The 22429-nt window shown below is 37.3% G+C and overlaps 1 protein-coding gene across 2 annotated transcripts in view; it reads right to left on the reverse strand.

Moving 5' to 3' along the window:
• Positions 1 to 22429, reverse strand: part of TOX (thymocyte selection associated high mobility group box) — a 218985-nt gene that overhangs the window by 63118 nt on the left and 133438 nt on the right. The window lies entirely within an intron of this gene.

A 22429-nucleotide genomic window follows, 5' to 3' on the forward strand; every position in this document is an offset into this window, starting at 1 on the left:
GAAATGACAATACTGCTTACTTCCTCCAGCAAACGAAGAGCTAAGTGAAAAGACACCACATGACAACATCTCCTGGCATCAGGAATGAGTCTGAGCATTACAGGATAGATCTGGACAGCCCTCTGGCTGCTCAGAGTGCTCCCCCACAGGTCACCACTACCCCTCATAGTTCGAAACAGTTTGAAGGATCTCCATGTTTCCCAGGCATTTCTTACTACCACGTGCTCCTTACTGCTGCCACTGTAAACCTGTAGCCCCACTTCTTGAACCCTGCCAGCAACCAGGAGGATTTTGGTTATGCTGTCCTAACCCAGCACATCTCTTGAGGAGGATTCTCTGGATACCACATTCAGCCTAAGGAAAGGAGGGATGGCCCACGAGCAGGAGTGCACAGGCAGGAGTGCACAGGCAGGAGTGCACAGGCATACATCAGGACACAGCATTGCACAGATACACAAACATACAGCATAAATTCTTGCTTGCTTTTATAGCCCACTCTCTCCATAGGGGAAAATTTTGGACCTTTATACTCTGTCTATCTAATGCAGACACTTACCACCACTTCCTCCAAGTGGAATGTGCACCTGCAATTGTTGGGTGATAAAAGACATTTATCTCAATCTGCTCTGGAAATACTGACAATGAATGAAGATGAGAAAACCTTGATTAAGACCTGGGAAGCAGAGACTGACACAAATTTATGAGGTTTTTTATAATATCTGTATTGTTTGGTGGTGTGGGTTTTTTCCCTGTACTCAGATACAATAAATGTAATCCTTCAACTCAAATTTTGCATTGAGGAAGAACACAGAAGCAGAATAGCTTCTGCTTTCTCTAACAAAACAAACAGGTATAAGGTTAAGAAAATGCATTAACTTCACAATGAGAAAGCTAAAACAGATAATTTATTTGTACAAGAGATCCATAATACAGGATTTTTAAGTACAAAAGACTTTTTACATACAGCATTTTTAATCCCACCACTCTATTTTACTACACCCTCCAAACACTCTGTGCTGGTAATGCAGATAAACATCTTTTTCACCATTTCAGACAGAGAAACAGAGGCACATAGAAATTTCTCAAGCAAAAGTAAAAACCAAGAAAAGAGCACTTCTATGCATAACAAAGGTCTAACTCAAAATCCATCAGAAGCACTGCAAGCCTTTCCAAATATTTTTATGGGATTTGAAAACTTAGGAGTAGCTTTCTCTGTCAGCCATTAAGTCCCCAGTCTGATCTCTTCTTCCATTGTTCACTCTAACCTGCCTGTAGTTTGGACTGTGACCCTGTCACAGGAACTATGTGAAATGCACAGAAATGCAATGGAAGCATGAGAACTTCTCTGAGGAATCCTTCATGTCTCCATTCTGTACTTAGTGCAGTAGGCAGTAAGGCTAAAGATGGAGATAAACACCTGTTCTGAAAACATCTTAACATGATTTTTCAGCTAAAGGTAGCTTTGCCGATTGCATATGCTTGGAAACCTGAAGGTTCAGGGCTGGGAAATCAAGCCTGAAAGACCTCATATTCCCTCTTTCATATTATCACTAAATGCCCTTCATTATTTTTTCCATCTTTAGCTGGAAATGACAGATTTTTACTTGATCTTCTATATTAACACCCAAGGAATCATCTCGCCTTTCAGATATGTACACACATTATCGTTGATGGTAATGTCAGTATGAAAGCAGAATTCACATCAATCATTAAACTTGTAAATTCATATTTGACTGTGATACTCTCCTACTCTGCGTGTACATGAATAAGTACTGATGAATACTATGCTTTACATTTTCTAGTAGCTGGATGTCCACCTAACTACCTGAAATGACACATTTAACTGTTTGGGCAACTAAGAAACTTATGCAAAAAAATTGTTATTGTGGGCACACAACATATACAGACTGATACTAAGCTGAAAAATTAGAACATAGTCTTATTTTAAAAGGAAATGAAATATCTCCCTAGGTAAATGGACATTATGCCATACACAACTCCTTTCTGTGTTTTGGAATAACTGCTTTTCAAAACTTGACATGGGCAGTTTCTTTGCCTTTTTATTTTTTTTTTTTCCCTCTGCTGCTGGCCACTATGACAGTTTTTGACACATACTCTGAACCAAGCTTGAGATTTTGTTTCACCATATGTCTCCTTCAGATGGCTAAATGGGCTAGTCTTTTTAGCCAATATTTTAAAGGACTTGGTATAAACCTAAACAGCAATTGCAAAGATGATAGGAAAAAGTTGTCTTTGACTAAAACTGGAGGCCTTAAGACCCTGAAGCAGCATATATGTTTTTAAGAATTGCACTGAACAAAAATTTCTAAGGATTCTTCATTTACTAGTGGGAATAGTAAGAATGTATTAGCTGCCTCCCTGGTCACTGCCCAGAATTTGCCAATGTTTCCTGGTTAGTAATGCAGGAAGGCAGCATTTCTTGGCATGTCTGTGCAAAGTGAAAAGAATATTACAAGGTGGTTTTCTTGGCTATGACACTCCCAACAGACTGCAGCATGTGTCAACAGAAAAACCAGAGTGGCATGCGACAGATACATTACATGCCAGAAAACAGCAAAAATATCCTTTTTAATGTAACCACTAAAAAGATATCTAAAATTTGATCTATGAAACAGTTCTACCAAATAAACCATGTTCACTCATGATGTGTTTGACTGTATTTAGATTACTTATTATATAAAGATCATTATCCTTGATATAAAACTGTCACATATTAAAAAAGACCCTATATGCAGATAAAGGTTCCCCAGAGAGAATCTCAAACTCACACCATATTCCAGAGCTCTGTATCTCATATTTGGGGCTTTTGAGTTAACCAGAAGTCATACAAAAGTACATGTAACCAGACAGCTTGTTACTGACTTTCTTTCTGAGGAGGCTTATGTACATTATTTATTCAGGGAGCTGTAAGAAATAGAGTGCTCTTATGCAACATACTTCACATTTGACAGATTCACATAAATGTATGCAGTGGTTATGTTAGTGCATTTGGTCAAATCACACCCTGATTTTATTATATTCATGCAAAAAAATGCATTAGGCATGTTGCTCTGATATAACAAGTTCTTTTGGAAGAGGGCCACAACCAAAGCACGGCAACAGTTTTGTGGTTACAGCTTTATTCACACACAAATATATACTTTGTGTGTCCTTTATAGTCCTTTTTTGGTGCCGTTTATGTCTGAGCGTTTCATAAAATAAGTCTTCTCTGCTGCCTTAACCACTGTTGCTTTTACTGCAACAGTGGTTAGTTCCTTGTTCATTAATTCTTGCTGATGTACAACATCAGACAGGATTGACTCTATGTTCTCCAGATGGCACAACTGTACATTTTCATAAATTACACTAATATAATTCCTTATATAATGTACCTGTGAGCAAGAACTGCAGACCTGGAACTCTACCTTTTTCCACAAATCATGAATAATGATTACTTCTTAGGTGGGTGTGTGCACATTCTTGTTTTATTAGACCAGTCTCACAAAAGAAAGACTGCACAGTGAATGCCAAGATTATTTTTATCATACTATCAAAACCTGGCAAAAGCAGTGGCTATCTGAGGTTACTAATTTATCACATTTTACTTTTATCACTCCTGATTTATTCTCTTTTTTTCTAAGTCAATATCTGCAATGTGTCCTAACTAAAATGTGGGGAATCTTACTGACAAGAACAAATTTAAAACCTCTATTTACCCACCTGACCTAAAAGACTTGAATATGTCACTGCAGCTGGGCTGGAGAAAAGAGGTCACAAATTCTAATTTTTTAATACTTGCCAATCATTTGAGATGTTCAGTAGGAATGCAATTCCTTTCCTAAACTGCTATGAATTTCATGTGTTCATACAATTTTGAGACTTTCATAAAAAAAAAAAAAAAAAAAAAAAAAAAAAAAAATCCATAAATTAAATCCTCCAGAGGGTACTGAGGAGTGGAACAGAACATGGTAAGTAATATTGCTACTAAATCATTGGAATCACAAGTGGAAAAGAAACAAACATCTGTTCTTCTATACATATGAATGGAAACAATGGAACATAGTAAATGAGCATGAAAATATCTCCTTGAGAAGTAGTATTAATCCACCAACTTCAACTGAATAATCTCCTCATAACACCTTAATACTAATAAGAAAATAAATTATCTGTTTAAATGGAACATTTAGTCTGCATTCAATACAGCCTTGTCATGTTGACACTAGTAAGTTAATAAACAAGTGGGTATTAAATTAGAAGACAGGAATAAAATATACACTACTTGAATCATCTGAGGGGAAAATACTTATTTTCAGTCATCATTTTAAATTGTTAAAAACCTATTAGACAGTAAGATCACAGTAAATACACAACTTCAATATGCTCTAATTCTGTGCTATTTATGAGATTTAAGCAAATATCAGTGAGAGTTTTAATTTGGATCTCCCAACAGCTAGACAGGATTATTGTGAGTGTAATAGTTTTATGTTCAAGTGGGATTCTGCTGTATTAAACTCTTTGTTAAACAAATCAGTCAAGCTCTCTCTCTGGAATTTTAATTTGCACCTTTGTAGATGACCGGAGTTTCACTTTTAATGTTTGATTATTAGCACGTTCTTTAAAGAGGCAAGATCTTACTGCTTAATATCAGTTTCCTTTCATTTTCACTTGAGCGGAATTATATTTTAGTCCAAAAAAGGTTATCACTGCCTGTAGTTATGTATCTCCCAGGGCATTTCATTTTCAGTAAAAAATGCTCTGTGAAAAACGTTGCCAGGTTGTCAACATAACTAATATCTGGTTTTTGTTAGGCTGCCAATGTTTGCTATCATGTTAACTGCAATAGTTCCATCCTTTCCCAAGAGCAGTTGATAGCAGTACTCTCAGCAGCATCAGCAGAATCCATATGGAGACAGAAATACAGGTCTAAAATTTCCATGACAAGGCAGCTCGCTGCAAGACTTCAATCTTTTCAAAGCTATCTCACACTGATTCTTTCCTGACAGGAAGGTAAGATATAAGTGAGTCATCTCACCCTGATTTTTAGATCTGCTTTCTTACTCTAGCTTCAGTCCAGAATTTGAGATACACTTCTAAGGCAAGAAGGCCTTCTGCCACCCAGATTCCAGCTTGCACCAAGGACTCACACAGAGCCCAGGACACTCTCAACAGGCCACGATCTACTGATTCACCATGCAGGAGCAGGGTTATGGTCACTTCTCACTCAGATGTTCACACTGGAGTCAGTAGAACTATTTTCAACAGTAAAATAAGGTCTGAAGCCTTTGAAAGACCTTTATTAAATTGTATAAGAGCAATTATGACATTGTCTTGACTCTCACAAGAAAGACTAAACTATTAACTGATAATAACTAATCATTTGGGCATTCTTATGGAGTACAAAACCAAAACGTTAAGTTCTTCATCTAAATAATGCTGTGTAGAAGCCCAAGATTTGGTCTCATATATCCAGACAGATGTTCTGGATATTTTAGAATGGGCAGGTGCCACTCTCTTTTGATCTCCCTTGTCTCATGTCCTGACCATGCAGACATGATTCTCAGAAAATATTGACAATAAAAGACTAAATCCAGCTGATACTTTCCCCTTGCCTTAACTTTGGTTTCACTGTTCTGGCATTTTCCAACAAAACCCTTTTTTGCCAAAATGCTCATCCAACTCTGACTGCTGTTGAATGCCTGGAGAGTGTCAGTGGAAAGTGAAGCATCTCCTCACTATTGGATGGAAGCCTATCATCATAGCACATTTTTAGCACAGAAATAAGTAGTGAACGCTAGATATGAAAGTGCAACCACTTGTGGCCTTCTCTGAGACATGACTACCATACCACCTGGGAAGAGAGAAGGAAAACTTCACTCATGATGAATCCATGAGATCAATTCTAAACCTCTCCTTTTTGTCACTGCATATTGGCTAACTGTCTCAAACTTTCCTTCAAAGGTAAAATTGAAGTTTAAGTCTAGTTAATGTCACTCTTAATTAGAAATGAGTAATGACATACCTTATATAAGATTTTATTCCCAACTTCAAAAGGAGCTACCTAGGTTTCCTTGGTGTCTTTACTTTGAAGAAAATGTCTTTTATTACTTATTTTAGTACAACACATTAAAATCAAATATCTCCTGTAGCAAAACGATTCAAGTCTCTGGAACTCAAATAATTTTCTAATAAAAAATGCATGAGACAAATAAATGCACTTTATGTTCCACAAGAAAAGGCAGTTTCAACAGGCTAATGCTCAGAGAAAATTCATTTTATCAACCAGCCATTTCATTCTTTGGTGCTGTTACAAGCTCCCCGTGGTTGCTAAGCAACCATAATTCATCGTACCTTTTAATGGATACTCTGCTACTGCTGAGAACATTAAGGTGAAGAGAATAAATGCCTTGGGTGAATCTTGAAATCTTTCATTATGCATGTCATTCTATTTCTGTAATGCTATAATGCTGAAATGTTTCTGTGGCAGGAAACTGAGTTGTGGTAATTGCATATTCCACTCATATATGTTTTGTAAGCAGAGCAGCACGTACTTGTCTAAAATGAGCTATTTCTGACATGATTGAAATTGGACTTTTCTACTTCTAAAGGTAGTAAATAAATCTGAGGGAAAAAAAAGAATGAGTCTGGAGGAAAATGTCTTAAAATTTTCAGCAAGAGTGACAAAATCCTATGGCAAAAATTGGAAGTAATCAAACAGGCTTGATTGTAAGGCAGAGTGGTATGTGAATATATAGTACACAACTGAAAATGCAAAAAACCACAATGAAGAAACCATATATCCTGCGCAACTTCCATATTTTTAAAACACATGACATTCAAAGACAGGCACGTATGCTAGACCAGGCATCTCTCTCTGTATCATTAAAGCAAACCTCAGGTTTCAGCTGAATGCAAATGTCCAATTTTATGTACATTTGCCACCTTGCTGTTTCGGGCCTTTCCTCCTCTTGAGAAACACTTCCTTACACCAGCCAAGGGGGCCCTTGTATGAGTAAAATTTCACAATTAGATCTGTATTTTTCAAATAAATAGTGAAGACATTATAAGGTAAGATAGAGTGCTCAGATAGTGTCACAATGTATAGCACTACAAAACCCTAAGATGGATCTTTGGGTTCAACCTGCATTTCTTATTCTGATTGTCTTCTCCTTCACACCTATATACACCATGTGATGTGCTCTTAAAAAAGTTACTATATGCAGGCCAGATGCAGATTAGTTTTCCTTGTTTTGAACATTAGACTCAGATATATGTGTCCTTTATTTTAGAAAAAAATACAATTAGCCTTGGAGAGAATCTGGTTAAATGTTTTTTTTCTACGCATGTTTTAATGTCACTTCCCTACTTACATGTGTGGGCTTGTCATTGGAAATGTTCAGTGACAAGCAATATTTTAAGTTCCCTTCCTCAATCATTTACAATCTACCAGAGGCTGGTGACCTCAAATTCGTGTTGAAGATGCACAGGCAGCAATCCTGTGTTGTGCAGGGAGGACCAGTCAGGCAACACTTATAGCCCTGTTTGTTTTGATATTGGGAAGGAAGAGCAAAGTCAAACCTTTTGTTTATCTTATCAGGTGTGGTTGAGGTGTGTAGTAGGTTGAAACATAGTTGATGGACAATCTGTTAAACGCTTCTCGTGAATTGCATATTTAAAGAAGCACAAAAGTGGGACGTTCCCTTTTTGTTCTGGCTTTTCCTGTGGGGAATGGGGAAAATGGGCCTCAGGCTCTGTTTCTCGGAGCAGGCCCGGGCCTCCCCCTGCCCCGGTGCAGCAGCACAGGTCCCCAGGTCGCTGTGGGGGAAACATCCCGGAGCCGCAGGCAGCCAAAACCAGCCATGAACTTCCACACAGCTAAAACCACCCGTCACGGCTTCTGGAGACCAGCAGGCCTCTCCCCCTCCCCTCCACTCGGCCAGCGTGGGCCTGCACAGAGCCAGCGGGAGCCAGCGGAGCCCCCTCCCCTGGCCAGCACGGCTCGCACCGAATCGAAGAGACATCATGGAGCCAGCAGCATACAAGGGAGCAAGGCTTTCTCTAATGTAAAGCCTGAACAAGATCAACTCCTTAACATGGCGTCTCCAAGCTCAGAGAGAAAGGGGAAGTAATTCACATGGGACAGAGCCAAGATGGCGGCAGGGAAAAAGAGGGCGGAGGTGCTTTTAGCGCACAGCTTAAAAATGCTTCCTGCAGGCCGTGATAAAAACGGTCATATCACAAACTGTTTGTCTCTTTAATCCATTTGAAGTATGTGGGGGGGTGGGGAATCCACATGCGGCCTGTGAAGATATGAGAAATGCCTATGCCAGGCTATATAGAAGCGGTGAAAGGCTTTTTAGAGATTTTGAAGACAAGAGCCTTTGTTTTCAGGCCAGAATAACTCATTCTTAAAAGACTAAAACCCTATGTGATGGCCCATGACTGCAGTATGAATAGACTGTGAGATTTTCATGGGAGAGATGTTTTTCCACCTCAGCAGATTGTTTCTGGGCTGACTGTTGCTGGTGACAGTTTGGAAACCATGTTAAAGCAGAAGAAACTCTTTTTCCTTAAATATTGGAGAGACTTTCAAGAACTCCAACACTGACCAAATCTCATGTTTTGTTTTTCCCTTTTGCATGGATTGGTGGGAAGGAGGGGGTGCTGGAATAGAGGGGAGTTTGCTTTAACTTTTTATTATTTCTTTTTACTTTTAATTCTGTTAGTAATAAACTTTCTTAATACAGCAACTGTTTAAGTCTGAACCTGTTTTGCCTTGCAGTTTTTCAGTTTTTCTCAATAATCTTTATTTCCCCTTATGTAAAATAACAGATTTCATGGGGCTTGGTGCCTAGCCAGCTTCAAACCATGACAAGGTGCAATTCAAAATTTCCTTTGTTAATCTGCTGTATTTTTATGCGACCACTGAATTTCTGAGTGTTTTGGCAATACAATTCTTTAACCACATGGCATGAAGGTGGAAGACCTCTATCTCTGACAAACCTTTTGGAAGCTATACCTCAGGAAAATTATCTGTAGGAAACAGCACATATGCACACAAATGAAGAGAGGAAAATTGATGGGCATGCAGTACAGAGTCAGAGACTGTGCATTAGCCTACTCTGCAGTGATTTTACTTGTTGAACAGCACAAGGGGAAGCCAACACACAGTTGTATCAGTAAAAAATAGGATAGAATAAAGAGGTTCCAAGTCAAGGATAGTGCAACGTTAAAATAAATACATAGTAGGTCAGAACAGATTATTTCTTTCCATTTTTTCTTCCTCTCAAGTATTCATACAACTTCACTTTTCACCAAAAGAAAGAATACTTGACTTTTCTTACTCTTTTTTTTCTTCTCTTTCCCTCCTTATTTTTATCTTTGTCAGCTACTAGTGACAAGAACCAAGAATGTATGTTTTCTAACCACTGCCTGATTATTTTCCAGAAAGGAAAATGTTGACTTTTCTCAAACCACTGATGTTTACTCCAAAAATGTCCCCACAGTAAAAGGAACAGTAGCTTTGCTGTCTCATATTCAAAGACTTTCACTCTTTGCTAATGCAAATCACTCATTCCCTTTGCTCCAAATATTTTCTATGTGGAGTTTCATTTGTGAGGTCACATGCACCTGAAGAATGACCCAAAAATTGTGTGTCCTAATGATTCTTCTCACTCTTTTTTTACTTCTTAGAGAATGGTGATCTCAGAGAGAAGTTACAGCCTGAAAATGTCTTAAAAGGCAGAATATTGAACCACTTCTGACTTTATATTTTTTAACTTAGTTTATCAAAACTATGGGAATAAATAGCGGATTTCCACATGTTTACAGTTGATAAAAAATTACAATTCTTAAAGTTAAGAAAATGTCTGCTTAGGTAATTCCACATTTCCAGTGGTGCAAACCTGCTTTGGCCAGTGTCACGCAGTTTTAACAAGGGTAAAAAATAATACAATAAAATAATGCAAAATGAATGTTTTAAGCTTCACAGCGAGGTAAAGAAAGAGAATACTTAATATCATGTATCAAAGTAGGAAGAGTACAGCAAACTGAGACCTAACTACTGGAAGGTCACAACCAATAACGTTTCTGCAAATGGAAATTGGTTGCAGAAGCATCAAATGCAAATTACTGTTTGCTAGGGAATTTTAATAGAGTTCTACGTCACACTATAAAATGTTTAATTGTAACCCCATTTTAATAACACTATCTGATTAAATGAAAAGACGCCTTGCTGATTGCAATTACAATCTGTCAAACTGCATATTTATTTACAGTTTGGTTTCCTAAAACCATAAGATAAAAAAAGGAAACTCTATTCAGCTTGTCAGCAAACTATAATTATTGTGTATCCTTCTGTCAGTTTCTGCATAAAACTTTTGGTTCTAAAATGGATCTAATTATAACTACATAAACATTTTTATAAATCCTTGCTTTCCCTTCTTTCCCCGTCCTTCCCTCCATTGCTAGCAGTGAATTCTTTGTTAAAAAATCAGAAAGCAAAAAACTCATCTAAGTAAATAACATTTGCTTCTCTGTTTTATCTTTCTATCCTAAATTGCTGTTAGAATACAAAAGACTCTATTCAATGTAAATATTATTTATGGCAGTGCACCATCCTAGCACTGTACTCAAGCAAAGCCATGGAATTAGGACTCTATTGGGTTTTTCTGCTTTGGCATTAACGTCTGGATATCAGCTGAAAAATTCTTTCCAAGAATATCATGTAGCTCATCTTCTGCAAAGTCTATTTATTGTAATTTATAACCTTTCCCAAGAAACAATTTGCCAGACAAACAAGAAACGAGTCCAAATATCTGAACACTAGTGTATGTATCAACCAGTTACAGAAATTACATCTCAAAGAAAGGTCTATTAAATCACCAACCCATCTCTCAGCCAGTGCAGGATTTTCCCATATGTCCATGTTCCAGTGCTTTAACACTACCTGGCAGACTATTCGGATGCCATTAAAAGGTTTTTTCTCCAACCTTCACCCACTGCTTATTTTTATCCCATTACTTGAGGTGACATTCCTTAAGTATCATAAACATCCATTCCTTCAGCCTAACTTTCTAAGTAATGGATGATGATAAATAAATATAATATTTAAAATATGCACATAAACAATTTCATAAAATAACACTATAACTGAACCTTCAAGAAGAATTATTTTGCTCAGTGTAGTTTATGGGCTAATAGAGTCTGGATCATGATTACATACTAATAAGATTTAGGAAAAGCTGATTATTTTTCTAACTGTTTCTTAAATGGTCAAGTCAGCTGTGAACCAAAACAGTCTGAGTTAATATACATCTTCTTGATTATTTCTCTCCTAGCTGTTCCATCAACATCTATTACCTATCATACATTCTTAGCTTAATATACATTTAATGAATATAAATATATACATATATATAAGCACACCTTAAATATAAATAACAGACAATTGAAAATATTAAATGGTCTTCGTTAACCTCTGCTGCCTGCTGGGTGTTATGTATGGTGATTTTTTTTTAAGGGTGAGAACCTCTATCCAGAGCTTGCCTGAGGAGTCTAGATGAATTCTCTAAAAAATAAGTTAGATAAGCATCTGTCAGAAATGACAAACCTATGGAGTATCCTGCTTTCAGTGAGATGACCTTTTAGAATCCTATCTTGGACTACATTAAGGGAGGGACATTACGGTTCCCTCTGGACCAGTTTCTGTGATTTGGTAAGTAACACAACATAAAGGCTGCACTGAGCCAGGATCTAAGAGGTCAGGCTACTCACGTGACTTTTCTGTTGTGCAGCTTTCCTATATTGTCTTTAATTGTATGATAATCAAAACAATAAAAATTTCAAAACAGGACATTAGGTCATGATTTTTCTCTTTAGTCTTATTACAGCTTGCACTGATTTTCCAAATGTTACAAAGAAAAACATTTCAGAATTATGATGGCATTATGAGTGTGGATGATTATTGACAAACAATTTTGTTGACACACCTTTAATTTGATATAACGTAAAATCTAAATTCTCACAATTTATGAACAAATGAAAGCATCTGCTATAGGGCTAATTCTGTTTCTTTTGAAACTCTGGGATAGCTCCTGCTGGAGTAGGACAGGATCAACATTAGGCCAGAATATTTCTGAAAATCCCACTGAGGTTTTGAGTCAGTCACAGAACTCCTAAAATGTAGTTCAGGAGCAGAGGCCACAAATGATGAAGTCAGTGCAACAGTGCCACTCACAATTAAAATTACACAGGCCAGGCCCTGGGCAGAGAACTTCTCTGCTGTGAGTTTTCCTCTCCCTGCAGTCATGAAAGCTGATGACAAGTGAGAAGAAACACGTGTGCTATGGAACTGGCCCGTAAGGGCTTGGACTGGGAATCTGGAGCAGTGGAGCATCACACTCTGTGGTTAAACAGATACTTCATTTCTCCCTAGAGCAGACTGCATTTCAAGGACAAGCAAAGCAATCCCTGCATCTTTTTCATGGCTCTTAAATAAGGTTGCTGTATCACTTCCAGGTTGCTTGAGAGCTTAAAAGTCTCAGCCATCATAATATGCAGTCACTGTAAAAGCTTTATATTAGATGTGTAGCACATGGCATTTAAGTCCTGCTTTTACCACATATGAGGACATCTGCTCGTTCTAATATTGAAAGCTGATTCTCACCACACTGCTAACCACCTTTTTTTTACTGAGCATCAAACATGAAATCAGCTCCTGGTAACACTTTCATTATTACAGGTCCCCCTATGTAGTCATTTTCTTCCTCTTCCTTTGAGATCTTTCTTTTTCAACTTGGGATTCATTTGTCTTTGTATGTTGTGAATTAAATTTTACTAGCTTTTTAATAAAGTAAATGCTTTTCTCTCCCACAGTATAGTACTTGACAGATAGGAGGGACTGAAACTGCAAACATCTATTTGTACTGTTATGAGTAAACTACCTTCTTAGCTAATTAGTGACTGCAAAGCACTTCAAGGCACAAGAAAGGTGCTGCAGAAGAACAGAGTGCCACTCAGCATTATTTTTCAAATGCTGTCAGTTGCTTTGTGTACAAAATATAACTTTTAAAAGTTTTGCCAGTGGTTATTTTATACTGTATACTTTCTGTCAGGCAACTTAAGCTGCACTTAATAACCAGATAAGGACTAAGCCTATTGCACTAAACACTTTTTATGCTACTACATAAGAAAAGGGCAGTGTCGTAAAATTCATTAAACTGAGATCCCACACTTCAGTATTAGGGCATGTGTTGGAAACTGAAGCTTAGTTAATGAGTTAATCTCTGAATTCTTTATGTGTGAATGAAGATAATCTTAAAATGTATTAGAAGGAAGTCCATTTCGAAAAAAAAAGCATTGCATCTCATCAAGGGCCTGAACCTGTAAATACTCCATGAGCAGGCCTTTTTTTTTTGGTTAAAGGACCAGAGTATCTGGTCCTTTAACCAGGATTTTGAAGATGTGATATGGAGTTTCATCTTGTTATCCATTAGGTATGCCACATCTCACTTTAGCAACTAGGCTACTTCCTTCATTAACTCAATTAGCAGAAGTAGCCATCATTAAAGTTACTGTCAGGCACTGTAACGTCACTTATAACTCAGGGATTTGGTAAAAAAATTGTATAATGCAGCCATGAGCAGTACATTAATTAAATCTGTTTCATCTACTTCAATAATTTGGCTTTAGTTTCAGTCTCTGTTTAATAACAACATGGATCCACAATCTGGGGAGAAGGGGGACGTTGCAGATGCTACATCCTGTCTGTTACACCCCCTTTCCAGCAGAGGGCTTCCGTGACTGACATTGTGATACCTATTTACATATACATATACAGACATATAAATGTTAATGTATATGTATATATGTGTATCCAGGTATATATGTATATGTGTATGTACTCTGAGCACTGCAGTCCGCATCAGCTCCAGGTCAGGGCAGGCACACAGAGTGCCTGTCACCACCTATAACATCTCCTTTGACTCTTTATGTCCCTGCATGTTGGTTGAAAGAGGAATTTTGGATACACCCTGATAATATGTAAGATAAACTGAAATTCCTTTGTTCAGTTTAGATGAAAAGCAGCCATTGTGGGGATTTTGTAGCTGAAAGATACGCATGAGCATGCCGTAGAAGTGTTCCTCACTCCATAATGCTTCTTGCTGCAACTCTATATCTTAAGTCCTTTATTGTGACAGCATCCATCCATGATATACACAGAAAATGAATTCAGGACATTCATTTTCATATCTTTAGTGTTCAAATATAAAAGCAATGGCATGCACAACATGCCAAAAGTGCAGTTCAAAAGTGTGTGAGTGAGGCTGCAGAGACCCTGAGTCACATGCATGAGGCTGAAGTACAGCACCACAGTAGCAGTGGAGGTTAGAGATTTACATGCTGCCCACAGGGAATCCCAACGTGGCATTTACACAGAGCGTCAGTACAGGCCTTGTATAAATGAAGAGGAGCTGGAAGGAAGAACAGAGGGGCAAACGTCAATTTAAAATGAATCTTTATGTTATTGAAAGGACTAGGAAGGGTAGGCACCCTTACACTTACAGCATTTCTTCATTGCCTTCTGAAACAAAAATGGATAAAAATAACAAATGAGTAATTTTTTACTTCTGATTATTTCTTCAAGTCTCAAAACACTACCATGTAGAATATTTTTCTTCTATTCCTCACGTAAAAAGTCACTGGTAAACTCAAACAATGATACTTAAAACTCTGTAAAAGCCACTAAAATAGATAAAAAATCCATGAAACCATTAATTGGACCATTTAAATTCCTTCAACTTGGAAAGGCAAAAATGTGCTTTTTCCCTCAAAATAAAGAAAAATTTTACTAAACATCTATGACTCTACATATGCAAGATTGAAGGAGGAGAATTCACACTCTAACATGTGACACAGCTGAGCTTCCAGTGTGCACATGGCACCTTGTGTTAAGACAGAACATTCTGTAGTGGGACTCCTTTTGTCCACACACCTTTCTACTACTGAACAAAATGGGATGAGATGATCAATGCAGTACAAATCCATGAGGGATGTGCAGTCTTCTCAGCTGCTTTTGAGTTTCAAGGAATGCAAATTCATGCATTTAGATGATGAAACGGGGAAATAGAGGCTACTCCACCTGATACATAAAGCCCTCCTTTCTATCTGCACTGTGGGCTTCTCTTTCCTTTCTGTCTTCATAGAAGCATGTTCACAGTTTTTGAGAAAGACATTTCACTTCTATTCCATATACAGGACTTAAGATCACTAAGATTTTTTTTGCCAAAGTGTGAGTCTTCAGAACCATTTCATTATTGTGCTGTTCTCGACAACTACATGCAATGTTAAAAGCAGCAGATTAAAGTCAACAATCTCTGCTGCCGAAACTCTGAATTTCTGACATTTTCTGAGTGTTATGTTTCCTCTATTTGCATACTCTATTATCTGTTTTGTTTGACACTTGCAGCTATGATGCTGCTTATGCATTAATCACTCCTGTGAGTACTTCACATGTGAGGTGTTGTATAATCTACCACCCACAACTGAAGTTTTTTTCTCTGCACCACATTCATCATGTCTTAGCCTGTGCCTATCTGGATAAAGTCTAAGAAACAATAATTAATACAGCTAAACATTTCTTTTTCTTTTTTTTTTTTTTTTGTGTAGCAAATAATTCCCATCAGACAATGGGTAACCACGGTGAAAAAAGGTCACCTAAGTATTTTCTATAGAAGGCTATTTTCAAAAATAATATATATACCATCTTGTTATTTCTTCTCGAAATTATGCTGAAGTTGTTTTCTGTCTGAGTTTGTGAAATATGTGAGGCACGTGGAGTCTCAACAACCACACTCAAATAAGCAGGACGCTGTATTTCCCTGACAGTAAATCAACAGATTCATTTTCAGTTTTAAACATGAGAGCTGGAATTATTCTAAAAAAGAGTCTTAGTCATTGGTGTACAAATATTTTCCTACAGTTATGTGCAAATATTTACTTGATCTATCTTTAAGGTAAGTTCTTAGTACTTAGAGACAGAAAGTATAACTTTACCAGATACTACCTTAGGACCAGGAAAAAAAAGCTGCACAAATACTTTCACAAGAACTCTTGTCCTAGTTGACCTGAAGAAGGTGGGATCCATCAACAGCCTGCAGCCACAGAGTGCCTTCTTTCACTCTGCTGATGTTTTCTTGGGAGGGAAAAACTGCAGAAGTGCTACAGCTGAGGTGATACCAGCAATGTGGCCCCTACCAAGAATGCATGGACTGATGTTTTCTGCTGAGAACACCCCAGGGACAATGTGACCCATGGGAAGGTTCTGGTCCCCCTGCTGTAGTGTGAGGTCTGTAAGTCCAGTCCCAGATAGAGCACTTTTTTTTTGAGAGATGCCCCATTTGAATTTAACCCTCAGGCATAGAGAACCAACCACTTCCCACAGTACACTATAGCTAAATGGCATATCTCTATCACTGCTAAAAATGCATGATTTTTTTCCACTCTGATTTTGTACAGCTATAATTTCTGACACCAGATGTTTTTTGTACCTCAGTAAAGAGCTTTCTAGTAGCAGATATGCAATATTCAGGTATTTATAAAACCTTGATCAAATTACATCTTAATCAGCTCTTCTACATATCCTTTCTGTTGTCTTTCTGATGACAAAAGAGTGGAGCAGACATCAGAAGAAAGGAAAGATAAAAATGATGCCCCAGAGCCCTTGATGGAATATATCATCATAATTCTACTGGAGACAATAAAGTTATGCTGACGGACACGAGCTGGTTAGTCTGTTTGACAAAACACACGTTAACTATTGTAACCTTTTTCCACACAAGGCTTATTTCAGTGAAAAATACAAACAAACAAACCAGCCTGGAAAACATGGTGTTGTTTTTTTGCTTGTTTGGTTGGTTTTTTTAGGGAAAAGAAAGATATCCTGCAAGAATACAAAGTTGCTTAATAAGAGAAAAAAACAAACACCTTTAACACAAGATGTTCTATGACCTTCGCTTTATGATTTGGTGGTTCTGATGGCAATAACTCACTGCAATAAAATTTGGGGTAGCAGCAGGTCTGTGTAGCATAACAGTAAATTTTGATGTTAACTGAAGACCAGAGACTGGTAATGAGGCACAAATGCGAAGTATTCACCAGAGACAAAACGTATCTGCTACAACTGCCACGCAATACAAGCTAGAAAAAAGTATCCAAACATGACTCAAATCTCAACACTTAGGTTAGGAGACAAAAATATTTTTTTTTTTTATGGAAGTTATTCATCTTGTTCATCAGAAGTAATGAATTTCTGTTTGACTCAGTAGTTTGCACTAACTCTTAAGGGTAGAAGAAAAAAGAATCAGCTGTATAGGTCAGACTCGAAATGAGTCACAAATACTGAATTTAAACTAACATGTATGAAACTAGTAAAACAAAATCTCTTAAATGCATCCCAGGTACAACAACAACAGCCTCCTTTATTGGATTTATTAGCAACTGTACTGTGAATAAGAAATACTAGCTTCATTCTACCTGAAATTAAAAATGGAAAAAAAAAAAGTGGCTGTCTTCTTTCTTCCCTGTTACACAATGCCACGTTTTGTTTAAGATACTAATCTCTCATGGGCTGCATACCTAAAATATATAATTCATAAAAAAATATAATGTAATTGTTTGGGCTTTGATGAATTGGGGCATAATGTTAAATAATTATTCATTGCCTTCATTCTTCTGTCTAAGTGTGCAAAAAAAAAAGCCTTTTATTGCCTTTTTTTATATAAGGACATGGGCCTTTGTGACATGCATTTTATTTTAAACTAATGCTTCTATTATTCCACATCTGAATAATTATAGCTGACATCACCTACTCTTCCGTGACCTAGAAGATCTTTAGCTATAGCGCACTGTTACATATTTTATGCATTACATGAAATAAAACACCCCAAGATTTCAAAAATATTTATTTTAAAAACAGCAATGAAATTGTCTGTAATCACATTTTCTGCTCTGCTTTGAAAGCAGCATTATTCAATATGCCAGTGGTCTTTTCCATAAGAGCAACATATTAGAAATTCATGCTGCTCTAATATATCTGAATTCCTTGATGTACTGCACTCCCTATAGACCTAAAGAAACATTTTTGCTTCAGTTTCATGTGTCCTGCACATTACCTACTGATGTGGTGGTTGTCAAAACAGTTGTACAGTAGCCTCTGAATTCAAAGTGTGCCTTGACTGTATACTAAAAATGACAATAAACCTAAGTGTATACATTATGCTGGCTTTTGTTGCCAGCACAAGTAGAGCATTTGGGAAATAAACCCCATGATTTTATTATCTTTTAACATCTTTTCCACTTTAAACTTAAAACCCAGAAATCTGAAGCATTTCAAGAAACTGAAATCTTTTATTTCTTTCTTGCAAATTTTCAATAGTATACCATAACGAGCCACATTTTCAAAAAGATCAGAACAAGATTACATATGAAAGTATTCCAAAAATAGGTTGGGGTTTTTTTTCCCACTATGTAAAAACAGCACTGAGATTTTTAACCCTGGTTTCTTACAGAAAAACCAATCATCTATAGGATATACTAAAGAAGCTGGAATGTCTATAATTTTATTGATACCCAGAAAAACTCATTTTGTAGAACACATACGAAAGCATTTTTACAGATAAATACACATTCTCATACAACATGCATTTTTTCCCAACTGTTCGAAGGGTAACTCTTGTAGTCATTGAAAATATCCTTTGGGATACCTCAGGAAAACTCACACCAACAGAAAAAGGCTGGCAGGTCAGGCCCCAGCTGGGACTGAATGAAACCCACACAGTTTTCAACTGGTAGGAAACCAGGAAGGGATACCTATTCCATTTTAGAGAAGCAAACGTGTTTGCAGGACAGTAAGTACATTTTCGTTAAACAAACAGTTCTATCTATATCAAACTGGACCCAATTAAGAAGCAGGAATAGAAGTCATGTCCATTTTGAATGAGGATTTTAGAGGGCTCCCATGTTGGGGCTGGACCGCGTGTTAATACCACTGTGACACATTCTGCACAAATTCTGTAGACTTTTGGCCCCCTGATATCCAGATATAATGAGCATCTAAAGAAATCTGTATGTGACAGCATGATATAAATTAGCGTGCATATGTCTGTATGTGTATATGCCTGTATGTCAACTAAGAAGAAAAACAGAAATACACAAACATAGAAGTAAATATGTGAACTGACAGCAGAATAATGAGAAGGAAAAATTTTAGTGGTTTTGTTGTTTGATTTTTTTTTTTAAATAGTGGGCATGCAATATGAAAGTACAGTCAATCAAAAAAACTTCAAAGAAGTCTAATTCCAAATTTAAGTATAAGACACAGTCAATGGCAATGAGACATTTTCATCTCCCAGCATCGTAAAAATTTTTAGAAAGAATTCCCACAGTGTAAAAGATCTCTAAGAAGCTGATCCCTAATATGAATTCACTGAGCTGGTGCTGGGCTCTTATTGTGTGTGTATAAGCACTTCTACAGAGGAGAATTCTTACAGAGATTGGGGTAAATCCTGCCATCCTTACTGAAAGGGATTTCATCTGCAGCTTGGAGGGAATACTGCACAGTATGAAACAGGGACTTCTGATGGGGGGAGATTTGAAGGGGTTTTAGGAAGGGTACATCCTCAATTTTCAATCTGCCCAAAATCACAGAAATTCTCATCTGAAAACACCTGGTAGTTGAGATGGAAGAAAAACACTACACTTAGTGTATGAACTATTTTCCAGCTGTTTTTGAGCTCACTGAGATTCCTTTCTCACATTTGGCTAGCATTAATTAATGCTTTGGCTATAAAAATACAAACTGAAAAACACTCACTAGTTCTAATACAGACAAAAAAGAAGGTATTATTGCTAAAATACCAACATGGGTTAAAAGCTGGCTAAAAAGAAGGACGTTGAAAGTAAAGAAAAAATAACCAAATTCAATCAGAGGCGCATTGCAATGCAGCTGAATTCGTCCCAATGTAAGTAAAATTTGCTGAAGATGTGAAATTAATTAGGGATAGAGAACAGCCAACAGATTTGTTTCTAAGAATATTTTTTCTAAAAATACCCATTAGTGCCCTGAAAAATGAAGTGAGACACATGGTTTCCAAATACACTAAATGGTGCTTGATATACTACAAATCATATGGAACCAAGGGTTTAGATAGATTGGAGAAACTTATAAATTATGTTCTATATGAGGCAATATAGGAGCAATTTAGACAAGAACATGTTAAATGGATCAGAGTTTGATGAGATAGTAAAAAGGAAACTTAGAGATGAGTAATAGCACAAGAAAAGAGTCATATTGAAGCAAAAATGTTAAATGTTCTGGATATAAAGAAAAGCTTCAAAACTAAGTAAAGAATGTTAACTCTTCAAAATCCCCTGTTTTTCATCATCAGTGCAAAGCCAAAAGAACAATGGGGTCATTCTGTTCACTGAAGAAGTCATTGAATTCACTGAAGAGTTAAATTATTTCGCTCAAGTTAATTTCTCTCCAGTTATCAAATTCAAATCAGAGGAGCTATACTGCCAAACAGTATTTGAACTGTATGAAATCGAGGAGTTAACATCCTACCAGTTATACTAACATGAACTGTAGCTTCATCCCCTGCACAGACAAGCCAGCTTGAGCTAAAACTATTGCTAGGTAAGAGGTCCTCTTGTGAAAAAAGGGCATGCAAGTTAGTGATAACAGTTGACTTAGCGCATGACACTTCAAGGATCATGCTTTATTTATTGAACAAATCCTCAGAAATTACTGTCAAAATTTAGCACACATTTTCTTGACATCTGATTTTCATCTCTTCTGATCTTCACTAATTCCAATAGCAAAACTGCCTAGTTATATTATTCAACTTTTTTGTATTTGCCCTCAATGCAATCACTGTGATGATCTGCCCACTCTCAAGGCCCTTTGTTCAGAGCTTGTTGCAAAAGGTTAATGTGAAACATCACAGCTTAAAAGAATGCACAGTTCTGAGTCATAACCATGGCTCAGAAGAGGTCAATTCAATGAAATAGTGCTGCCTTGACTAGAGTGTCAAGCATTTATCTTAATTTTTCAAGTCCTTTCATAGTTCTGATTTTCAGAACCCCACACAAGATTTCACTCAAGCTCTTAAATGCATGCCATCAGCTCTGTAGACATGCAAGGAAAATATAGGATCTTTCCATAGAGTACATTTATATTTCTCTATATAAATCTGCCTTTCCCCCATTCCTTCCATTATTGAACATAACCCTGAGATTAGAATCTGAGGTCAGATTCTGACCTCAAACACAAAGTGTGCAACATCCTAGTAAATCAATAACAACTGTGTAACACACGAGAGGCCAAGGCTTCTGGCCTCTGCTTGTTGGACATCCTCAGAGGAAATGCAGAGCTCCTCAAAATCAAGGTAGCTTTATTTTAATTAAGTTGCAATGAAGCCATGTGACAAGGCAGCTTTTTGTTATAAACTAAGTCTTTTCCAGTCACCATGGCCCTTGGCTCTGGGGCTGTTAGTCTGAAGGGCTGATGGAGAGCTGAGCCTAGATCACTCACTCCCCAAACCTACATGTTTTGTGTTAGCTCTCAGGTTCTCAGGACTGACTTAAGTTTTTTAGATAATGTGGTGGGGCGCTAGCAAGCTGGGAAGCCTAAACAGCCTCAGTTCCTAAGTGCAGACCTTTTGGTGAGAAGCCCAGACCATTTATCTCTGGGAACAACAGATTCTTGGGATCCCAACAGCCTGTTGGGATCTTCAGCTCCTGGGCAGCCCATCTAGCCCACCTAGTGCTTTAAGTGCAGGGGGATGCACACAATGTCAGGCTCCATCCTCTTCCACGGGGTTTTTAACTCTTTGGGTTAGAATTGTACATCTATGTGAAATAACCTTGTCTGGAGATGCTATGCAAGAAGTATACTAATTAATTGTAGAGCCCACTTGAAAATGTAACATGTAAAGTAGCTCTGCAGTTGTTGCAAGCAATTTAACATTCAAAGAAGTGATTTATAATATCAGGCTTCACAAGATTATGACCATAATGACTGTCTGACAGACTTTATAAGCAAGTTGTCCAGTCATTTCAATTGGATTCTGGCTGGCTAAGGACTGGGAACTGTAAAAAGGCTGTAAGATTTGGCCTAGAATCAGAAATAACATTTGCTGTTTTCCAAACGTGCGGTAAACAAGAAAGGAGATATTAAATTTTTGTACATCTCTCAGCACATGCAAATGAGAATGGAAAGAGCCTATTCAGACAAATACAGAACAGCGGCCATCTGGATCCAAACCCTGCTCCAGCAGAAGTCAGAGCCTTGAGCCTCTTTTTGTCATTATTTACATCCCTGTAAAGCAGAAACACTTCTACCCAAGGTGGTGGAAGGTAACATCCTGGCTTT

This window comes from Aphelocoma coerulescens, chromosome 2, assembly GCF_041296385.1.
Source record: "Aphelocoma coerulescens isolate FSJ_1873_10779 chromosome 2, UR_Acoe_1.0, whole genome shotgun sequence".
NCBI lineage: Eukaryota > Metazoa > Chordata > Aves > Passeriformes > Corvidae > Aphelocoma > Aphelocoma coerulescens.